This window comes from Sander vitreus, chromosome 1 (assembly GCF_031162955.1).
Source record: "Sander vitreus isolate 19-12246 chromosome 1, sanVit1, whole genome shotgun sequence".
In the NCBI taxonomy this organism is placed as follows: Eukaryota; Metazoa; Chordata; class Actinopteri; order Perciformes; family Percidae; genus Sander; species Sander vitreus.
Genome location: NC_135855.1, coordinates 33,387,872 through 33,410,968, shown reverse-complemented (window position 1 = coordinate 33,410,968; position 23,097 = coordinate 33,387,872). Strand labels below are relative to the sequence as shown.

The following is a 23,097-nucleotide window of genomic DNA, read 5'->3' as shown; positions in this document are numbered from 1 at the left end:
TAGCTACACATAGCTATAGGAATTTGCACAAAATATGTTTTGACTTGTCATAGCAGAAACAGCACAGGTGTGAGTAATAACCCTAATTATAGCTCTGTTTCATGGAAGTATGGCTATTCATGCCAATCAGCAAGCGATAATTATAGCATGACATAAGTGGAATCCAGCCATCATTATTAATGTGATTAATTACACCTGTGCTTTTCCAGCTAACTTTAAGCCAAAATGTCTAGTGACAGCACAGTGACAAGGGCCTCTGTTACTGGTCTTTACCTTCACATACTGAATGAAACAAAGTGGGCTATGTTACATCAAAACCACCACAGTAAAAAATAGGCCTTTTCATCGTGTAACTGCAATTACTACAACTATAATTGTTTTGTTGATATAATCATCACCTAGCTAGCATACCTATGATACCAAAACAACTGTTGCCTAATATTATAGATGGACGAAGGCAACGGGGTCTAGCATACATACGTTTTATCGTGCTAAGTAGCAAAATAACTAATTGGCATTTAGTTTGAGTGCATTTTTTTTAGTGTTTTAAATAACTATATCGTATTATCAAAATACAGTATGTCCAGCAGTTAACATTTTACGTCATACGAAGCCGCATACTTTCACCCAGTAAACACAGTAACAAAGCAAGAGGCAAGTGGCGTTAGCACGTAACATTACCTAGCAGCATTTCTCTTCTAAATGTCTTCATGGTGCTTCTCTCGACAACATGTGCATCTATTAAAAGGCTTACTGTGATTCAGTTTATCGCAGTCAGTTTTGTAAACTCTCTCTGCTGGCCGTGTTCTTCTCTTCCGTTTCTAGAAAACACTTTTGAGATGGCCGAAATTGGGCATCATTTTTTTCCAACTTTCTTTCCATTCAGATAGTCTGATCGACCTTTGACCTTTCACCTCTGCCCTCTGCCCTCTGCCCCTTTTCCCGTCATCCTCGTTGCCTCGCCGCAGTGAATAAAAGAGCAACGATCCTGTTTTATCTAGGCCTACTGTCATTGTAAACAGTACAAGTTGTTGTTGTATACATTATTAACAGGCTATAATATATACTATAATATAATATATAATAAGTTAGGCTACATCTATTGTTTTGCATTGATGCAGTTGTTTTTGTATTGAGGCGGACCTTAAGCCATCTGCCTCGACTGTAACTCTGGATCAATTTATGTTGTTTTAAATGTGCTGTAAATAAAGATGATTTGACTTGACTTAACTTGACTTTAACTTACCTGCTTTCAACGGATCGGAAATATGCTTTGTCATAGGAAAACAGTCAAATATCTTTGGCAATCATATGGCCAACAGTGGCTTATACAAAAACGAGGAATCCAGAGGTGGATGTGTCCTTAAATATATTCCAATGAAAAAATTATTTTAAAGTTCCATTCATTTTATTACAATTAAAACACATCAGGATACATTGGAAATAAAAACATAAAATTGCAACTTGAAAGAAACTTGTCACTAACATATGAATTACTTACACTTTTAGACATGTTTGTTTCTTAACATATTTGTTTTACAGAGGGAATATGTTAACCCAACTTATTAGATGGTGGGAAGGCTTCTGTCTGGTTACTTTAAAGCAATCATGTACCATTTTTAATTACTAGCCCTTATGTTATTTGATTACCATGTCACACACCTTTAATGTTTCCAGGACGTGTTTGGTACTGGGCTCAATTTAAAGAAAACATTATCTCTACATGACAACATTGCATTTTGAAACTTGCCTTCTCTACTTTCCTTAGCTACTGTGTTATGGATTTAGGCTGACAACACAGGCACTCTCACTTTAATGTCCAGTTCATTTCTCCTAGTGAAGCTATATATTGACATTTTCAGTTGAGATAGTGTTCCTTAAAGATCCAATACATTTTTGTGGATAGCCTACAATGATAGCAACACCCTCGCATAGCAGTGATGGGTTAATCACACAGGAACATCTTGTTGCCAGGAGACAGTGAAATAGGATTTTGCACGTTTCACTCGATGTATCTGCTGCTGGGAACATTGTCCATGAAACTCTCCATCTGTAATGTTTGGCGTATCACAGCAATGTCCCTCTGTATTTTTTATTTACTGATACTGTAGCTTAAGACATGACATCACACCTTTTTTAAATGATTATTTATTTGCAAAAGTATTGCAAATCATTGGTAAGAAGTAAGTGGTACATTGGGAAAATTCATTTTTATCCCTTCAGTGGGCTGCATTGCATTCATGACAGTTATCACAAAAGAAATTCTGGGAAATGTTTACCAAACTAAAAAGATACAGTGCATTCTTCACAATCCAACACAGCCAACTTTAATAAAGGCAAAGCTTGGTCAGCACAGGTAAGTTGATTAATGACTGAAGTAGGGATATATTTTTCAAACCACTCCCAAAGTGGGCACTTCCATGTACTTTTCCTAATGGTTTAAAAAAGCCGCTTGAGGGGCCAGGCAGGTAAGTGCTGGGTGCATCATCTGTTCCCAAGCAGATTATTTACACTGTGCCTTTATCAGTCATCTAAACTCAGGCTATTTGTCATCACAGAGCAGACGACAAGCCCCGGAAACTGAGCATTTACTGTTAAATGGTGATGAATGGAGCAGCACTTCAATGGTCATACATCATCCAGGCATCAGCTATACATTGACCTCTCATCTTTCTCTGGATATTTGAGTTAATATTTAGTATATTCATCATTTTGGCATCACATTTACAGTTATGGTTAAACCTGTAATACTGGGAAACTCGAGTTAACATCCAATACCTATTGAATTTGACTTATTTTCAGTCTTAATGAAAGAGGTCAGTAAACTAATAGTTCCAGTTACTGTTTAAAGGTCCAGTGTGTAACGTTTTTAGTTGTTCATTATCAAAATCTGTGTTGCCCGTTCACAAACTTCTCCTTTTTCATGAATATTTACCACCACCATCAATTCCAAGTATTCCTATTGACTTGAAATTTTACATTTTCATTTGCATGAACTGAGGTAGACGCTCCATATTCATGCGCCATCTTGAAATACGTTAAAGGACATACAGGATAATACTGCTCCGCCTTTCGTGTTTTCGCTGTCACATGATAAACTCACAGGTGCTGCTAATGCTGCTAATGGGTATCGTAGCTTCCCGGCCGAGGCAAGTTTGAAGAAGCATGGAGGACCACAGGTATTCAAAATCCAAATTTCAGGAACAGGAGTCTTCTTCTTCGCCCAGAAAAAAGAAAAAGGATATTGAAAAGAGCAAGAGACCGGTGTCATCAGAAAAAAGTGTGAAGGCTACCGTAGCTGTAATACGTACTTTGAACTGCGTGGCGCGAGAGAGTTGATTGCGATGTATGATCTCAACGCTAGATGGGAGAAATTCCTACACATTGGACCTTTAAGGCAGCATTAAGGCAAACTACTTGCTATCTATACAGGATTCTGTGTTTTCTGAATTTTATATCATAAGGCTTTTAATTATTTTAATAGCTGCATTAGTTTGATACCACTATAAGTATGATAAATACTGCACATCATTTTAATTTTTGAAGTTTTGCCTTAGTCTTAAATGGTTAGTGTCATCCCCGAAAAATGAGCAGATAAGTACAGATTGAGTATTTTGGTTCATGCCTGCCTCCACTTCAATCTTTCGTTGTGTTTTGAAAGGAGAAAACATTTTGCAGTTAAAGAGCAGCACAATGTTGGCTTATGCTTTTAGTTTCTCAACTTAGCGCTCAGCATGAAAGATTTGCCTCAATCAGTGAGTAGGAAATCAATGTGTAGTCACTCTGCTTGGGTTTGCTTGTTGACTAATTTCTCTTAACCCATACCCATACTGTGGGGGTCATGCTAGTGAATCGAATCCTTGGCAAAGAGCCGACAACTCTCTCAGCAGACACAGCGGGAGTGTTTGGAATGTAAACAAACCACCAACATTATTCTACCTAATCCATACATGCATTCTTTCAGCCATGATGCACCACCACGCTTCCTTTCGACCAAACACAACCCTCATTGCACACCCACAAACGCACACACAGCCATGCCAACAACTCTCTCTCGCTTGTACACCCTCATACACACACTTCATTTTGCATTTATCTGTTACACACGCCACCAATCTCTTGTTTTTGCTTACACACACACACACACACACACACACACACACACACACACACACACACACACACACACACACACAGACACACACACAAACACACACACACAAGCATGCCCACAAAATCATGCAAGCACTGTCACCTACAGTACATACAGTAAAACATCAGGAAAAAAGAGGACTTTGGTGCAACATAGTAATGATGACAGGTCTGGCACATCTACAGGTACTGTACTGTATATGTGTGAGTGTGCGGTCTGTATAAGAGAGTTCGGCAGGGACGTCCCTGTACTTCAGTGTGTGGCTCCCACGACAGCCTGGGGTGGCACATCCATCTATGTCTTTTTGCCAAATTTGATTTTAAATATTTATCACACCATACATCTTAGCTGAAACAAATTGCTGGCAAAGTGCTATTGTCTGTGAAACATGTAGTAAGAAGGATGGAGGCTTAGAGGGAACATCAATGTTTCATTTGGTAAAATATATGAGTGGGAAGTGTATGTGCAACGACAGCACTTTTTAAAACAGGAGAATGATACAGAAGAAAAACTTTTGAGGTATAAAGGTGGAGGCAAGTATTTTGAGATTAAATGAATGTACTCTTCTCTTTCTAAAGCTGCATACTGTATGTGCACATTTACATTCAAAGGGCACCTTTATTTCTTACAAAGCCATTCATGTACATTTTTCCTTGTTGGCACCGCACAGCTTTTTTCTTTTTTCAAGAAAAGAATATCTGAAGACGTACAACACAGTAGTGTAGCAGTACGTCGTCAATTATGAGGATAATATTGCTGAAATTATCTTACTGTGCTGCCTGTATCACATTTTTTAAGGGTTTTTTTTTATTCAAGGGAAGTTTGCTACTTTGCTTGTTCTTTTTTAAACAATACACTTTCCATTACTTATATTTAGACTCGAGAGCTACCGTAGGTAGGTCACCACATTCTACTGTTAACCATGGAGCAGCTCTTCTCAGTGCCTTGCTGGAGGGCATTTAGACAGATTAGTGGTTTTTGAGGGAGAGGAGAGCAATATTCATTCATTTTCACATTGCTGTGTGTAGAGAAACCAATATAATGGACCTGCTGCTGCTAACTGTTGGAGTAACACTTGACCAAATTCAGAGTAATGGCAGCTTTCCCAGCAAACAAAAGATGATGTACAGCTTACCTGTGGACAGAAAAGCCACTCCAACACAGCATTCCTCTGCTGGATGTCAAAACAGCAGCAGAGCCAAGTGACTCAAATATTGCTCCACTTTTGTTACAATGCTGTGCTCAAGGGAAGGTACTGCACCAGATGTGATTTACTACATTGGTTTCACTTTGAAGAACACACATTTTCTGTATTGTATTGTATCATATGATACAAAAGTGTAATAATAGAAAAAACTCTGTCAATATCAGCGAGTAGGGTAAAATATATACAGCGATTCCAGATAGAGAACAACTGCAACAGAAAATAATAAATAACTGATGGTCTGACTTATTTAAGGAGAAATAATCCACACACTCTGGACTATTTATACCACTTGAGGTGAGTTATCTGACTGAATGCTTCCACCTAATCCTTCCAACCAACATCCGAATGATATGAAGAAAAAAAAAAAAAAAAAATTCACCATTGTGCAGTATAATGCTTTAACAACATCTGGCTTTGATATATTCATATAAAATGTTTTTAATTTTCAGGGCTTAAAATGAATCTATGTTTGGCGATGAATAGTAATCTCGATGTGTACAATAAATCATACTTTTTATTTCAGTTGCCTCAGTGCGCAACCCCTAGATGACCACACGATGGTGGTCTTGCCTTGTGTAGAATAAAAGATTGCCATTCACATAAAAGGGAGAGAAAACATATTGCTCTGGCAGTGTGCAAAATTCTTACATTTGGGACTGTTAATAATATATGTGTTTTACAATCTGATATTTAGACATGTTTTCCTTATTTGCAGAGATATGAGCTCAATGTATTATAAGCCCCAGTTTCATACTAACACTTCATATCTGCAAAGTGTCCGTCCCCTATCATAGGCCTCCCCTGACTTAGTGGGGATTTGTGTTATTAGTACTTTTTGCATCAACATTTTCCTGCTTGGCGTGAAGAGCTCGACAAGCTTCATGGTGAGTGCATTACTACAAACTGTGAGCCATTATACCTATTTATCTTCCCTGGCAACAGCAACATTCCACTAGATGGCACTAGTGTAGCACTGCTGCTGGGAGAAGAGGCTTCTGTGCTGTTTCCATTGTTTAAGTCAACACCATTCCCTGATGACAACTACTACTATGCTGGCTAAAAAATTCAGCAGTGATTAATTACCGATTCAGTATCAGTACAAATTATTATGCAGTATTCAAAAAGAGGCACACAAAAGATGCCATGCGACCAAACAGTGCACAAAAAAACAAAATGAGGCGCTTTAACGCCATTTGGAGATGCATCCCACAAAGCTTCTCATCACATAAATATGTAATACATCTGCAACTCACTTAGGCATGGTGAAACTGGCCTTTGGGGTAGAAACCTGTGAACCTGCATAGATTTGCGCTAACCACTCCTCCATAGGTCTTAAGCTGTACAGCTTTTGCTATTATTGATAATCATCCCAGCTGACCTGTATGTGGAGGTTGTGATCAAAAAATACACCTTTGATATGCGTGCGCCACAGTCTTAAAGCTGCTTGCATACACCTGGACAATGCCATTAAAGTGGATCAGGGTCTGCCGAATAGCTTCATTACAGTCAGCCGCGTGGAGCTGGCATATGCAAATATCCCAGAAATCCAAATGGAGAAATGCAGCTTCATTAAATTTGGCAATAAAATATTTGCAATACCTCATTGGCTTCTAATGGCCATAATGAGGAATATGACTGAATCCAATCGTCGTGCGTAAGATTTAATTTGTTTGGCATTTCACAGATGGGAATGCATTTAGAACTGTGAGTAGACATGAGAAGTCATTACAAAACCAGGACATAGACGAAAGCTTGCCTTGTGGTGAGTCTGTGTCACCACAGAGCCACAAAGACCTCCGCTCTTTCCAGTAGAGATGTTTCCCAGAATGCTTTTTATGGAATATGCAGAGGCCTGAGCCTCAACCACATACTGGAAATGCCAATGGTTGATTTTACCATATTGCGTTTCAACATATTAGGTTACCGGAACTTAATTAATGCAATTCCATTCCTTATAACTATCTGCAGCTGGCTTTTGTCCAAGCCCAGATAAGATTGGCCGGCAGACTACGCATGCCAACTAAGACGATACCAGAGGAATAAACAATGAAGCTGCTTGTCAACTGAGAAAAGAGGTAAATGCAGATAGACAATGCCAGTCCAACGCTGTTTTGCAAACTACAGAATTTGCATTATTTGCACTATCATCTAGTGAGTGCCGAAACTGATGCCTCACAACATCAGTCGGATCGGTAACAGATTTGTGTATGTTTTTTTTTTTTTTTTATACAATAAGTGATACACATGGGTAAAAAGGATTGCCTCATTCTATGGCTGTCTAAGTCAAACATGTCCCTCCATATGTCTGCCAACAAGCTGTCAAATGTTGTGTGCACAATAACTGCTCAGTAGACACTGGATTAAATGTACTGCATGATATGTGCAAATCTATCTATCTTTAATTTGCCATATATTCAAAAAATATGTTTTGCTAGTGGTTGTAGCAGCCACAATAATAAAAAAACAATGCTAACAGGAGAGTGAACAATGAAGACTACAGTGTATGAAAAATGCATAGCACAGTGCAGATGATTATATTCTGACAGGAGAATAAGGCTCAATTTGATCACATCCTTCCCTTTTTAGGGCACTACAGCAATCTATTCTCTATACACAAACTAGCTAATCAATTACAACCCCCAGCTAATGTAAAGATGCTTTTCATACACAGCGCCCCTCACAGTGCATTGCTAAGATAAATTGGCTGTGACCCAAGCATGACCCTGGCTGATGTTCATGAGACCATTAAATTTCCTGCAAAGAGGGTGCAGTGGGGTTCTGTGTGTGTGCATGCGCATTTGTGTGTGTGTGTGTGTGTGTGTGTGTGTGCGTACACATAAGTATGTGTGTGTGTGTGTGTGTGTGTGTGTGTGTGCTTATTTTACTATATTTGTGGGGTCCAAAAACCAGGGAATACAGTATACTTGTGGGGTCTGCACAGTCTTGTGGGGCCCAAAAGGCTGGACCCCACTAGGTTAAAGGGCTGTTTGAGGGTTAAGACTTGGTTTTAGGATTAGGGTTAGAATTAGGTTATGGTTAGGGTTAGGGGTAAGGTTAGGCAATTAGTTGTGATGGTTAAGGTTAGGGTAAGGGGCTAGGGAATGCATTATGTCAATGACAGGTCCCCACAAATATAGTGAAACAAACGTGTGTGTGTGTGTGTGTGTGTGTGTGTGTGTGTGTGTGAGAGAGAGAGTTAGAGAGAGACTAAGAGAAATACAATGAGACAAGGGGAGGGGTGTACAGAAAAAAAGAAGCAGAAATGTGGTGAGTGGTGCACACATAAACACGAGTTACACATTACTACTTTATGGCATCTGCTTTTAACCGATTTTACTTAGATACCAGCCAACCTTTTATAAAGGTGTCAGTGTTTGGAAATAATGGATGGAGTATATCTTTTTTTTATTTTTTTATTTTATTTTTTTATATTCTTTATTTTTCAGTTTTCCAAGCTTTCTGTGCATTTCTTGTACTAAAATATGACAGCGAGTAGGATTTGGTATGAAGCCATATTAACCCTTAGATACGTCATTGGAACGTACACTTTTCCATTAGTGGACCAAAATGTACCTGTATTAGAAGCAATAGCTTTTAATATGCAATCTAATGCTACAAGCTTATGATGGATCTGTATTTTTCATAGATGTCTTAGTTATCTTTTTAAAAGAAAAGAATAAAGGAAAAGGATTTTTGCATTTGACAAACTACCTATTTCTGGCTGTTATCATTGTACACACGTATGTTTCATTTTATGCTATTGCATTCACTTTTTCTTGGGCAGATCTGACACTTTATTTACACTTGCTAATCTTCTGTGCTGGTTTGTGGCTTTTGCCACCCCACACCTTCATATTGCTTCAATGATTAACTGAATTTCTTCCTCATGTGTGGTCTGGCATGCTCCTTCGTGAGCTGGCTGAGGAAGTGCTTTGATGATTTAGTGATTAGTCCAGGTAGTCTCCATCTGAAATGTTAGATAAGTCTGAGTCTTACCCCTTCACTAATTCTTCATCCAGCATCTCTGAGACCATTTCAGCTGACATCTATCGGCCATGTCAATACTAAAGAAATACAAAATCAAGAAAATGTTTTAAATAGTATATCAATCTTTACATGTAAAATTATTAGGTGTGCCATCTACCAATCTAATACATGTATTACAGTAAAGTTATACCAACATCACATTATTCAACCAGTGAATATTACAGTAAAAGCCTATCCCTCTCAATGCTACTCAGCTACTAAGCTAAGTAGCTAAGCTACAAAGCTACTTAGTTATGTCAGTACATCAACAACAACCACTACTGTAAAGGATTAGCTATGAGATAATGAGATATGAGCTAATATCACTGTAATAGTACACTCTTTAACATCATTTTAATTAATGTGTAAACAGTATCTAAAACATTGATTTAGTATTAGCATTTCATCTGGAATAAAAAATAGAGATATGTAATAGTATATATGTAAAATTGATTTTAAAAAAAGTAACTTAGTGGTGACGCTAAGGACAGCTGAGTTTGTGTAGTAAATATTCTATATACCTGACAGACATAACTTATAAAACATAAAAGGTTCCTGTTTTCTAAAGGAAATGTATGCAGCTCATTTTTTAGAGGAGAATAAAACATTTCACCTATGCATCAACAGTAAGTGTTAACAAATATGGTAGCAACAATTGTTATCTTGTGCTTGAACAACAACTTGACTAATGCCACTTCACTTCTTCATTCTGTGACCTCTGCCGATACGACTCACAAGGACCAGCTAAGGGCAGGGAGCCTTTTTTTTAAATTTATTTTGGGAGGCATTTGTCACCCAACATTGTAAGAAACCATCATGATGCATGATGTTACCTTTGTATTATTATTATTATTTTTTATTTCTCTCTGTTTAGATTATTACTTTCATACTTACTTTCATATTATATTATTTGCACGTATTTTTGTATAATTTTATTTGATTACGAACTGTGATGACTGAATATTTGTAAACTATATTTTCAAAAAATAAAGTTCAAAAATAAAAATGATGCATGATGTTTAGTAAATGCTGTTGAGTGTAATAAGCCACATCAGATTCTGTGAAAAAAACAGAATGATATTCCTAAGCACATTTTGTTTAAATTGCTGTGTTATTGTCATTGAGACAGAAAGAGAAATCGCTAATGCATGAACGTTACATGTTGTACATGTGTGTATAGTATATTTTATATGTTATAATTGTATTAAGCAAAAAGCATTCTTACATACTTTGCTTTCAAGATGTTAAAAAGGACCATATATAAAAGCTAAATGATGTACATCCAGTGTCACAGATGAAAATTACAATAATAGGCTGTGATGGTTTGAGAGATAAACGTATTATAGTGGTATTACAATCTTAAAGCTAAAAGGGAGACTAGTCACCCAGATCTTTGGTTCTAAGGTGACACTGGAGAGACATCAGACGTTTATTATTTGAGACAAATGGAAGTTTAGTAAAAAAAAAAAAAAACTGAGAGGAACAGAGTGGTGTGCTTGCACTGATAAGCAAATGCTGTTCCTACGTGTTGAAGCCGTGACATTTGCCATTAAAGGGTAACTACTGTTATTTTCAACCTGGACCCTATTTTCCTATTTGTTTGTGTCTAAGTGACTGATGGGGAAAACAATCTTTGAAATTGGTCCAGTATTAAGCCAGATCAAACAAGCTACAATGTACACTGGGCATAGGGCAATTGTCCAGCTTGTATTTACCTTCACAAAAGTGCTCATTTTGCCACTGACAGGCTCAGATTAATATTATTAGTGTGACAACATTATGGAAAGGTTTTCTAAGGAGGTTGACCTTTTTGTTAAAGAGTAAGATCTTTTTTTAAACATAAAATCATCTGCGAAATTGCGTTCGCTAAACACACCAGACTCCATGTAAATAAATAGTAATTTTAGCATCTTAAAATACATTTCATTCAAAGTAGACACAAACTAAATAAAACTGTGAAAAACTGTTTTGGGTTGTCTTTTCACTTTTCCAACCATCACAACTCTAGTGTTGGTTGAAATAAACACACAGTTTACAGATTTACATGTAAAAACATGTTGGCTCTATACACGCTAAAAGTATTGCTTTTTTAAATGGAATCTGGTGGGTTTAGCGCTAGTGACTTCAGACCTGTTTCTGGTTAAAGTGCCCATATTATGAAAAAAACACTTTTTCTGGGATTTGGGGTGTTCTTTTGTGTCTCTGGTTCTTCCACACGCATACAAACATGCTACCTCGTTCTCAATAGCAAAGCACTGCGACAAAACACACAGTTCACCATAATCTACAAAAGAACTACTTACATGTGCGCCCTCATTTAGAAGTCTCCCAGCTAATCCTGTCTTGTAACTGACCGAAGTTGGAGAAACGGCCTTTCTTTTACTGTCTATGGAGCTAGCTAGCTGACATGATCTACATCTGAGCTACTGCACATGTGCAAGTGCAATCAAAGATAGTACAGAAGAAGAAGAAGAAACGAGGTCTCACTCTGTAGCTAAAACAGAGACCAGGTGAAAAGAGGATATGCAACAGTGAGAGAGAGCTGTGCAGTACAACAAAAATATGGTGTTTTTTGAAAATTAAACCATGTAAACTTATTCTGGTACAACCTTAAAATACAATTATGAACCTGAAAATGAGCATAATATGGGCGCTTTAAACATAGGGTGACCAGACGCCCCGGTATGACCGGGACAGTCCCGATTTTGAGTTGCGTATCCCGAGTCCCGACAAAAGCATGTCGGGACGCTAAAATTTATTTTTTTAATTATTATGGTTATTATATTTTTACACCAACCACTATGAAATTGTCCCGGTTGTCAGCGATTACATAGCCAACGTGGTCTTATTATAGCCCAATCATTAACTAAACCCATGTAGAAAGACTAATAGTCCAGTGTATTATTTTAACAATGTGCGTGTGTGTCAATCGTAGCAGTCTGCGTCTGCATAATCTGTGCAGCCAGCATTACAATGTATATTTGTAAACATTGTTGCAATGCCTCTTCTTATCTGTCTCGTTTTAACCAGTCCCTCCAGGATTTCGCTTCGTTTTTTTTAGATTGTTGTGGCCCAAAATGCCTGATTTTGCGGGAGCTGTCCTCAATTTAGGTCATCGTGTCGTCTCATCTCTGGTTTTTCCTGCATCCACTGTGTGTGTTTGTGTGTGTGGGCGCGTCAGTCGCGGGGGGAACTGAGCAGCAGCCCCGCCCGCTGCAGAGAGCCGACAGGATTGAAACAGCAGCAGCTTCAGCGACTTTAGAGTGAAAAAATGTTACAGCCTACACTAATGTTAAAATGTATACAGGTTGGCAGGACGGTCTGAAATGTTTCAGGAACTGTTCGTTATTTATTTCAGGGGGCACTCGAGGAGTTTTGGGATCTTTAATCAAAAAAGACCTGACCCTCCCTTCACCAGCAATACAATTTGGATTACCCTCCAAAATTATATGTAAAAAAAGGAATGACCCTCCTCAACAATTTACTGATGCATTCTGTACTGGTTTGCACTTCGCAAAGATATACAGATACCCATTGTTTTTTTACAGCCATGATTTATGTGACTAAACCTCTGCATTCTCATCTTACACATTACACTCCTCTGTTATGGTGTGGTGGCACCTGTGGTGGTTCAGTAGATTCACTCACTAACATTGTTGTGGAAACACAATAAGCATGGAAACTAAATGCACACTTCCTGCATTACTTCAAATACTAAGTTACTCCTCTAGTAAACTAGTATTCACATGAAATAAAACAATGAAACATTGAGACCATTCAGCAAAGGACACTGGGAAATAACAAATTCAACACTGGTTGGACAAGGCATGACCCTCCCCCAGCAATTTACTGATACCTTCTGTACTGGTTTGCACTTGGCAAATATACAGATTCCCATTGTTTTTTTAACAGCCATGACATACCTGACTAAACCTCTGCATTCTCATCTGACGCATCCCATTCCTCTGTTATGGTGTAGTGGCCATTTCAGTAGATTTACTCACTAACATTGTTGTGGAAACACAATAAGCATGGAAACTAAATGCACACTTCCTGCATTACTGCATTACTTCAAATACTAAGTTACTCCTCTAGTAAACTTGTATTCACTTGAAATAAAACAATAAAATATTGAGACCATTCAGCAAGGCACTCTGGGTAACATTCAACACACAAACTGGTTGCTATGGACTCGTCACTAGGCTTCATCCACTTCGCCGTTTAAACAAAGTGGAATAAACATATAAAAGTCCAAATCTACACAAAATCCCACAATTAATTAGTAAGCTGACATCAAATGTGGCATTTAGGAAACCTTTATTGCAACCTTGGCACGGTAAGATGTCCAGACTAGCAAAAGTCATTTTCGTTTTTTACGTCCTGCTGCTGCCATCGTCAGCCAGGAAATACTTTTTTTTACTAAAGCAGTATATGAAATCAGATGTATTACCTACCACCATTTAGTTGTTTTGTGTTATTTAAGATATTTATAAAATATCTGATCATGTCAGACGTAATTATTCCACTCATTTTTTAAACAATGCAATTATCCATTTCAGCCACCAGGGGGCAGCTCCACCTGCCCCACAGCAAACTCATGGGTCAGACCCATCTGGTAGCGAAGGAGGGCCGAGACTATACTATATACTATATATAATATGCACCAAAACAAGCCACATTGAAATGTTGCTGTTTCATGAATACAAAAGTTGGGTGAGCCCCCCCCGGACTGAAAAATGTTGGATGATCCTCCCCTCAGCAAAGAATAAAAAGACATGACGCTCCCCTATTTTCCTCCGTAATTGTTGGTGTAGCGATACCTTCACAGCTGGCGAAGTCAAGCTAACATACGAGCTAACGAGCTAACAAACTAGCAGGCAATCAGTCGGCTACCAAGATAAAAAAATATATATAATTACGCTGTGCACACATACAAATAATGATCAGTACATGCATCATAAAGGGCCTCTGATAAAATATAGACAGTTGACAATTCAAAAGAGGTAGCTATTTAATCAACTTACCTCAGAAGTTACTCGATGGCCAGCAATGAAAATGAATGATGTCGTGAGTGTGAATGGATTGTTTGGAACTATGCGAGACTGCATACCCCGGAAGTAGGCGGTAAAAAGCGCACAACGGAGTCCAATGGGAGTGTCGCCACTCTGTCTTTCTCTATCACTCTGGCCTGGACTGGGTGATCTGTATTGAGGCAGATGGCAAAATAGGAGATTGACAGTAATGGGAGTTCACCATGCAAGGTCACAATACATGAACATCATCTAAATCCATCCATGTGATGGATTGCAGAGAAAAATGGTGTGAAATTTCTGGAAAATGATCCCAATTTGCCAATTCAATTCAGCAAATCAATCACTTTCCCACAGACAATCCATTTATTTCGTATAATATCTACAATGAGGACAAATGGGATGATCTCTAGTATGTCGCAAATAAAAGTTGCTAACAATTTACACCCGAGCAATGCTGAACATCCCACCAATTACTTTAATGCCATTGGCACTGCAGAGATCAACTGTACAATTGTTAGCTTATATTAGCCAACAGACATTGAGTGGAGGATGCCACAGGGGTAATGTGAATCTTTACACATGTTGCGAGCAAAATGAAGACAATTATTTTCGTTGCACTGCATCTATGTGCAGTGTGCTGAGTAGTGTGTGTCCCTGATCCCTCTAATGGATTACCACGGTGTCTATGGATTCAAGGGTCAGCTCTTGTAGCTCTGGGGTAAGACGTCAGTGTACTGTACTTATCCCACAGTGTTAAAACGCTTCCACTCCACTGTGCTTGAGGCATTGTGGAGGTAGTGAGAGGCCCCACCAGAGCAGTTTGTCACTTTAACATAATCCAGAGTGATGTCTGGTTAATTTGTGTCCCTATTCTAATAGCCTTGCATATAAATAGTTACTAGCAGCATGTGTATTTCATGCATGTTCACCTCTTGAGCCTCAGAGGAAATTAGCATTTGAATTTGTAATCATGTCCCTTTTAAAGTTGCATCACACACAGAGGCTGAAATGAGGAGACAATTAACCTGCACAGCAAAGTGGACAAGAGGATCTGACAAAAATAGCTCAGAGTAAAATTAAGTCAAGTTACATATTTCATGTGCTGTTCTAATCAGGTAGGGTAAAGACTTCATCATCCAATCTCAGTAACATGGGTTGTAATATGATATAATTGTAAGTCGCTGCTGCAATACACCTCTTTTAACACAATGTAATATACCTTGTACTTGAGAATTGGCAGACGCACAACACATAGTTACAGTGTATAAATATATTTATAAAACGGGTAGCTCAATCAAGCAATCTGATTGCTTCATAGCTGTGATATAATAACCACATACAACAGCTATAATTCAAATTCCTTTGCACAATAAGTATCACTCCGCGTCTGAGAAAAAAACATTAGAAAAAGAAACTGATGGCTGGTGCCATGGAGAAAAGCTGTTCATTTGCATCTTATTTAAAAAGTGGAGCTTTTTTGCAGTTTTTACCTCATTTTGTATTTAATTATGAGGTTCAAATACTTCATTTTGGTGACTTTTTATGCACTAATTTGTGCTGGATTATGAGGCATGCACGCGCGCCTCACCGTTTTTGTTTTGAGTGCATAAAGTTAGTTGTGTGGATTGTTTATACATTAGACGTAAGATTGTTACATGTTACGTGCAAGTTAACACATTCACAGAAATGGTGCTTTTAAAGGTGCAGTAGGTAAGCCTTATAAAACTAACGTTCTGTCATATTTGCTGAAACTGACCCTATGTTCAAGTAGAACTATACATGAAACAGATAATTTAAAAAAAAACAGATCTGGCTCCTCTGGCAACACCTACAGCCTGTAGTGCGATTTGCAAAAATCCACCGCTCCCTGTTCAGATGCACCAATCAGGGCCAGGATGGGTGTCTAACTGCGTGTCAATCACTTCTCATGCACACGCATCCATTCTGCCTTGTGGGGGGAGGGGCTTAGGATTTTGGGCTTTAGTGGAAAGGGGGGAGGGACTGAGAAGTTGTCGATGTTCAAAGTTCTTGGCTAAGTCCTGGATCTTCGCAATCCTACCTACGACACCTTGAACAAGTTTAGGGCTTCGGTTTGGTTTAGATCATTTTTATTTGAGGGGAAATAGAATTATTGCCCGTCGTTATTTTAAAAGACACTTGTTATTACAACAACAAAAACCTAGTTAACAAAAAAAAAACAGACTTAAACTATGGATCTTTTGGCAGTTGGGGGGGGGGGGGGTCTTTCGAACCACCCGAATCCCCCCTGTCTACGGTCCTGTGGTGGGGGAGGGGTGGGGGTGGTGCGCCATCATCGAAGGCTTGTGTCATATGGCCAGTGTTGTTGAAATTACCTACAATTCCTCATGGGGACGACAGAACTACGCACTATAGCTTTAAGTGAATGCTATATTTAGAATATTTTCACCTCTTTACCTTGCCATCCTTTTCAACAGGGAACTGAAGCTGTTATCTCTGCTCTCTTTAAAGCCACCAGACTCCATTTGTTATTTAACAGCAATTTTACCTTGCAGAAAACGGGAGTTGCTCTTCCACCACTGCCTCCATCGGTTAGTTGCTCATACTGCTGTCTCGATTGGTTAGTTTGTTTGCGTTATTGTGTGCCTTTCTTTAGTGTAAAGCAAAATAAACAGTCTGTGCTAAAAGTCTGTGCTAGCTGCTAATGAAGGCTAACATTACATGTGCAGGTAGCCAGTCCAGAAGGGCCTATTTAATTGATTATTTATTATTAAAAATCTATTTAAATTGGAATGTGACTATAACATATTGCCATACATGATGACTGTTTTATAAAAGCAATAGCTCACTCCAGTCCATGATATATTGTGACTTTATCACACCTAAAGGGTGTTGTTGGAGCTATAGCTTAAATTGATCTATACAATATATATATATATATATATCTTCTCTAAATCTTCTCTAAATCTTATTTCGGGAATTTATCAGGAACCCAATAAAAGCAGCCTTATTTAAGCTGCATGACAACACATTTTGCCATTATCCAAAGTGTTTTTGGATGACTGCATGAGCCTAAGGTTTTTAAAAATTGTCGGAGGAGCATGTAATCCTTCAACTTATTTGAAAGCATGAAAATCACCAAAATAGAATGTACGTTTTAATGTGCCCTCCTGTGCTGAACACATACAGTATAATAAAGCAGGCAACATGGCACTCTACTCATTCAGAAAACAGTTGAGAATTATGGCTCAGAATTTGGTTTCAAAATGTTTCCTTGACAATAAATACATGTAGGACACACAGGAAGTACTGAGTGTTCACAAACCATCAATTAAAGCTACCATGTGGACCTTTTTTGTGAAGAAAGACAGTTTTTTTCTTCCAGATTCAATATTTTCCACCTAACTCCACCTTAAAAACATGCCAGGTTCGTATTAGGAGTCTGTCATGTTGTTCAAAGCAAAGCATCATGAGTAGTGACTCAGAGGGACAGAAAGTTAGGGTTATTATTAATAAGTGGAGGAGAAAGAACATTATGCTGGCAAGCTGGCTCATGAGCCAGCAAATTGGGCTTGCAAGTACTAAAGCACCACAGAGATAGGTCATTAAGATACCCAGAATGGAGAGAAACACAGTTCTCACCATAAGGATTCTGTGTAATTCTGAAAACTAGGTTTTCTCGGTTTGCACAACTGCTGAACCCTCCTAGTGCTATAGAGAAATATGTAGACAGGTTCTCTATGCAAGTAGTGGCTCTAAGCAGAATCATTATGGTGCATGAAGCTTCAAACAAAGGTATTCAGCTGCTAACTCCTTCTAAAAGCAAATGCTTAAACCACTTCAACTCAAATCGGCAAGAGTAGAGAACTATTAAACCACCAGGTTCTGCAAGGAAGCACTAATGGTTTTGCAAACATCAGCAAAGGACCATTGAGAGTTTGAAGGGGCCCTTGAAATGGTGAACAATCTACAGCTAAATTGGTTGCCAGTAAGAGCCAGAACTTGCTCAAAATAGTACACAAAATCATTAACGACAAAGCTCTGAATAAGATTTAAATTAATTTTTGAAGGCATACTTAATAGACAGAAACAGCAGTAGTTTCAACCTTTTGAGATACCCAGATCCTTGGGAGATAAGGCTTCATTCTTCAAGTAATCATCAAGAGCTGAACTGAAAAGTTATTACTGGAAAGTATCTTCTTGTAAATGCTGGTTACCTATCTGTCTGCTGCTCAAGGACATACTACCATTTATTTCTTCATGGATAATTTGCTTTGAACTGGTCAAAGAAAGAAAAAAAAACAATCTTTGGCACAAAAACCCTCTGGAGAACCAGTGTTGGGATTTGCCTTCTATATTTCACCCTCCATCCCTAGAGAAACTGGAGCGCTGACCCACTGACCAGGAGGTCACTGACCCGCGTGGTCACCTCTGATTTCCTGAGCTAAATAACTGTATCTGTATTGCTTTTGGTATTGCATTTTCTGTCTACACTTTGAATCTTTTTAGTCTTTCTTTACCATGGCAACATTGGAATTGGAAATGGAATGTTTAAACATAAACAGGAATAGCAAGCAATTGGGTGGCATTGGGTGGTAAATATTCAGCATTGGTATAATTTGGATACTGAAAAACAAGGAAAATGAAAACATTTTACTGCTGTTTTACAGTGTAATGTATGCACGTGTGCACTTATGCCATGTGTGTGTGTTTAAATAAGCATCAGCATAAACCACAGTATTATCTCCCTTGTTTATGACTCCACATACACAACAAAATAACCGTACAAACCATGTATGAATACAAAACAAGTTGTTGAGATTCACCAGTGTTACTTTATTAACACAGCAAAAATACTTAAGTACGGTGCCATTATCGTCACAACAGAGATAAGAACGTGAAAAAAGCCATTTCCGAAAGCAAGATCTAACTAATCAACGACTCTCTTTTCCAGCCCATCTGATATACAAATTGTGCCTAATGAACCCTGCAAAATCAATTACCTAGGTAATACTTTGCATGCAAGGGAAGCCAAACACAGACTGCATGATGCATATGTAAACAGACATTACTCACTGCAGATTATTTTGCTCCATTTACATTGCATTAGCACTAGAAACAGCAAACTGACTGGTGCATATTCCTCAATCATGTTCATTTCATTAAAATGCAACTAGGCCAGATACATAAACCATATCCACCTAAAGACTAGTTAGAGCATCCATTACACCCAAACACTGTAGCTTGATTAATGTTACAACATGCTGGACATCAAATAACAACAATGTGTATGTTGGAAAAGCTAAGGCACAGAATAATACAGCATAAAGCATTTAGGTGACTCCTGAATGATGGATGATAGTACTTCTTTCTGCTGATAAAGTTCTTTTAACATGCCTATTTAGCCCTGCCACTTTGGCATGAAATACTTTATCATACATGCTGAAGATAACATTCTTAATGTATTGTTTGACCATAATGTAGTTTATGTTTAGTGGACGTAAAGAGAGGGCTGCACGAGTCTGTTCTTTGTGGTGCCTTGAGACTTTGATTAAGCATTTATCTAGACTTTCCCAGGCTCCTTATAGGAAGCCTTTTCCAGAATAAATTGGCTTTTGTAAAATGTTTTGAGGTATGAGCCTAATAATGAAAAGAGGCACAGCACATGCTCTGGATATAATTGGTCCGTCAGTGCTTGCTCCGTTGCATTTACAATAAAGTGGTATGTGATCAACAATATATCATGCTTGGTAAAAAGTTGTTTAACTGTACATCAAACATAGAAAAAGCTGATCCACAGTAACTTACTGGAGAATTTTCTGTTTCTGAGCAGTGAGGCACAAATCTAAATCTGGTGTCATGAATTATTAAAGCCCCCTTTATGGAGCTTTCTTCAGAGGAGAATATCCAGCACAATATAGTACAAGCTTGAGATCAAAAGGAGCAAAGAAAAAGAGCCAAATGTAATGCAGAAAGTATGTCCACCAAAGTGTTCGCGCCGTTGTTCTGCACATAACAGCAACTTCAGTCAGATGAAATATGAGCAAAAGCTCAATGATTCTGAGTGGAAACAGGGAGAGAGGGACTAGTGTCTCTTTACATGGTCAGTGTTGATCTCTTCCATGGCAACCATCATTTGAATGCAAATCCAGAGGAAATGAGAAAACTTGGGCAACCTTATTAAATGACAAGACAATGACAGGAGAGAGGATTATCCTCTGCTGAAGATCACTCAACAATAAAAGTTTTAGTTTGGAGGTGAGTGTCAATTGTGGATAAATCACTCCTCTCTGCGTCATCCAACTCTGCATGCCTTTGTGAAATTGCTATTTGTGCCGCATTCACGAAACATTTTATCTTATCCCTAAAAGTATTTCTAAATGGCATTTCAGTTGAGTTGGAAAGTCCTGTGTTTTATGACCCACCCCGACCTCCTCCCTACATGGTCAACCACAGTGTTTCCCACACATAGACACTATCAACACCGACCGGCGCACATTGCATACATAGCCGTGACTATTTATACCTGCGCTGGTGCTGGCGACACTAGTTGCAGTCTTCTCCTGAACAGCGGTGGCGCTAATGAGCAAAGGCTACAGACGTTGCTCTTTCTACGGACTAGAAGAAGAAGAAAAAGGTAAACAACTGCAGAACTGGCAGCAGCATTGCCGTCAATGCATCGATTTGATTCAATGACCTACTTGGCGGGATCAAGCCTTTCATTCACTGTAAAATAACTCATCTTAACCCAGTAAGTTTACAAGAGAGACTAGCACTCACTCTGAGAGTCCTGACATCCGGTTGTCGGCGAACTCCTTCAGGCCTCCTGTTTCCACTTTGTAGTGCGCCACTGAAAAAAAAAAAGAGCCACACATGGCTACACATCAGCTGCCTGGAGAGAGCAGGGGTGGGGATGATGACACCGTTGCAAATGCGATGATGATTGGCTGGGTGGGCGGATGCCCTGCTCATGCTGTCTCACTGCACGCTCTGACTACCACTAAACACAAAACAGCAACAATGGCGACGAGCCAGGGAAATTCAAAGGTAGTGTTCTCGAACTGGAAGTAACGGCACTACTTTTCCCTCATTGAAATTAAAGGCAAGAATGTTTATGTAACATGCACGCTATGCCCAGGAAAAAAGACTTTATCCAGGTCTGCCTCAAGCAACTCAAATCTTATGAAGCACCTCACATCAACACATGCTAACACGACACTTGTTGCTGCTGCTAACCCAAATGCAGCTAGCGTGAGCTCCAGCGAAGGAGACGGAGCCACTGCAGTTGAGTTGTCGAGGTCAAAACACTAGCAACTGTGAATCAAATAAACGTATTATAAATAATGTTATGTCATTTTTTACTCTTACACTGAATGTTTGCTGCTTCAATCCAGATGAGTATTGAAAAGTATTTTCTGCGACTGAAAAAGTCACATGTTGAGGATAAGGACCAGCCTGAACCGGAGGTATCAGTCTGAAACAGAGCTGAACAGTCCGACCAGTGGAATTAGTTATGTTATTAATTTGTTTACAATATTTTCAGGTTTCAACCAGTGACAGACAGGGTCAGGGAGAGAGAGAGAGATAGATTCGTTAGGCATTGAAGTAGGAGAGGAGGACAGCATCCAACAGCGTGTCCTCCTCAGTTTTTGATACTTAATTGTTACGAAAATAAGTATTCCCTCGTATCCCCCCCCCCCCACCATACATGCATATGGTGGTTCTATTTACTGCCGCACGGTGACCGTAACACGTGACGGAAGTTTTAATCCTGTGACCTTTCTATTTAAACATGTAGTTACGTAAGCCTGTGAACACTGGAGGAAAGCATATTTTAAAGTATGGTAACTTGAGAATAATGGAGATTTTTTATCTACAAAACAAACTATTCACTTATATATGATAATTCAATTTTAAATGTACTAGTACAGTGCCCTTTCAAAATGTGCCTGTTTGGAACGGCCCGATTGCTTGGCCTGTGGTATTGCTGCTTGACGCTTTCTCCAAAACCAAATTGTACCCCAAAATTACTTACAGAAGGACCCCGAACCACTTAATATGCAACTCCACTGTATTGCCTACTACTGACTTACAGTGTAGGCTACGTTTACATCAGAGGAAGACATTGTACCATCATTTACCTGACAGAGAACGTTGCAGATTCAGAATTAAATGACAAAATATCCCAATGAAAATGTGGGGTACCTAATCAGACAGTCGTCCATGGACTCATGGCGGTGTGCTACACATCCGGCCCGTTATGATAGCTAATCAGCACATATCTGCGTTGATCAACCACCAGAACCGGACTGTTTGTGTGTGCGTGCAGAGAGACAGAGAGCGAGAGAGAGAAAATTTAAGTGTTGTCTTTTTCGTCAACGATGTTGCATGTTGATATCACCACAGTCAGCGTTTATAATGACATATCATAATAATCTCATATTCTCATAATTCGTTAACAAATTTAACACTTGTTGCTTGACGTATGAAGTATGAAGTATTGATTTGCGGGGATATTTTGGCAACAATAGTGTTATTAGTGTTATAAGTTAGCAGTAAACTTAATTAACCGGACCCAGGGTGAGTCAGATGAAAACTGCTTTCCGGTCAGCTCCGAGATAGTTTCGCACAGCGCTGTGGAGAAAGCTCTGAGATTACGTTATGTTCTGCCTCTGTTTAGAAGTTGTGAATGTACAGCT

General features: G+C 38.8%; 1 long non-coding RNA gene across 1 annotated transcript; it reads right to left on the bottom strand.

Annotated features, from left to right (window-relative positions):
• Positions 1-1,402: 1,402 nt before the first annotated feature.
• Positions 1,403-21,358, bottom strand: LOC144522882 (uncharacterized). Its single transcript, XR_013502459.1, has 4 exons — positions 21,179-21,358; positions 14,411-14,588; positions 9,357-9,424; positions 1,403-2,050 (listed from the first exon to the last, which is right to left on the bottom strand). It is a non-coding gene; the product is annotated as an uncharacterized LOC144522882 (long non-coding RNA).
• Between the last annotated feature and the right edge of the window lie 1,739 nt (positions 21,359-23,097).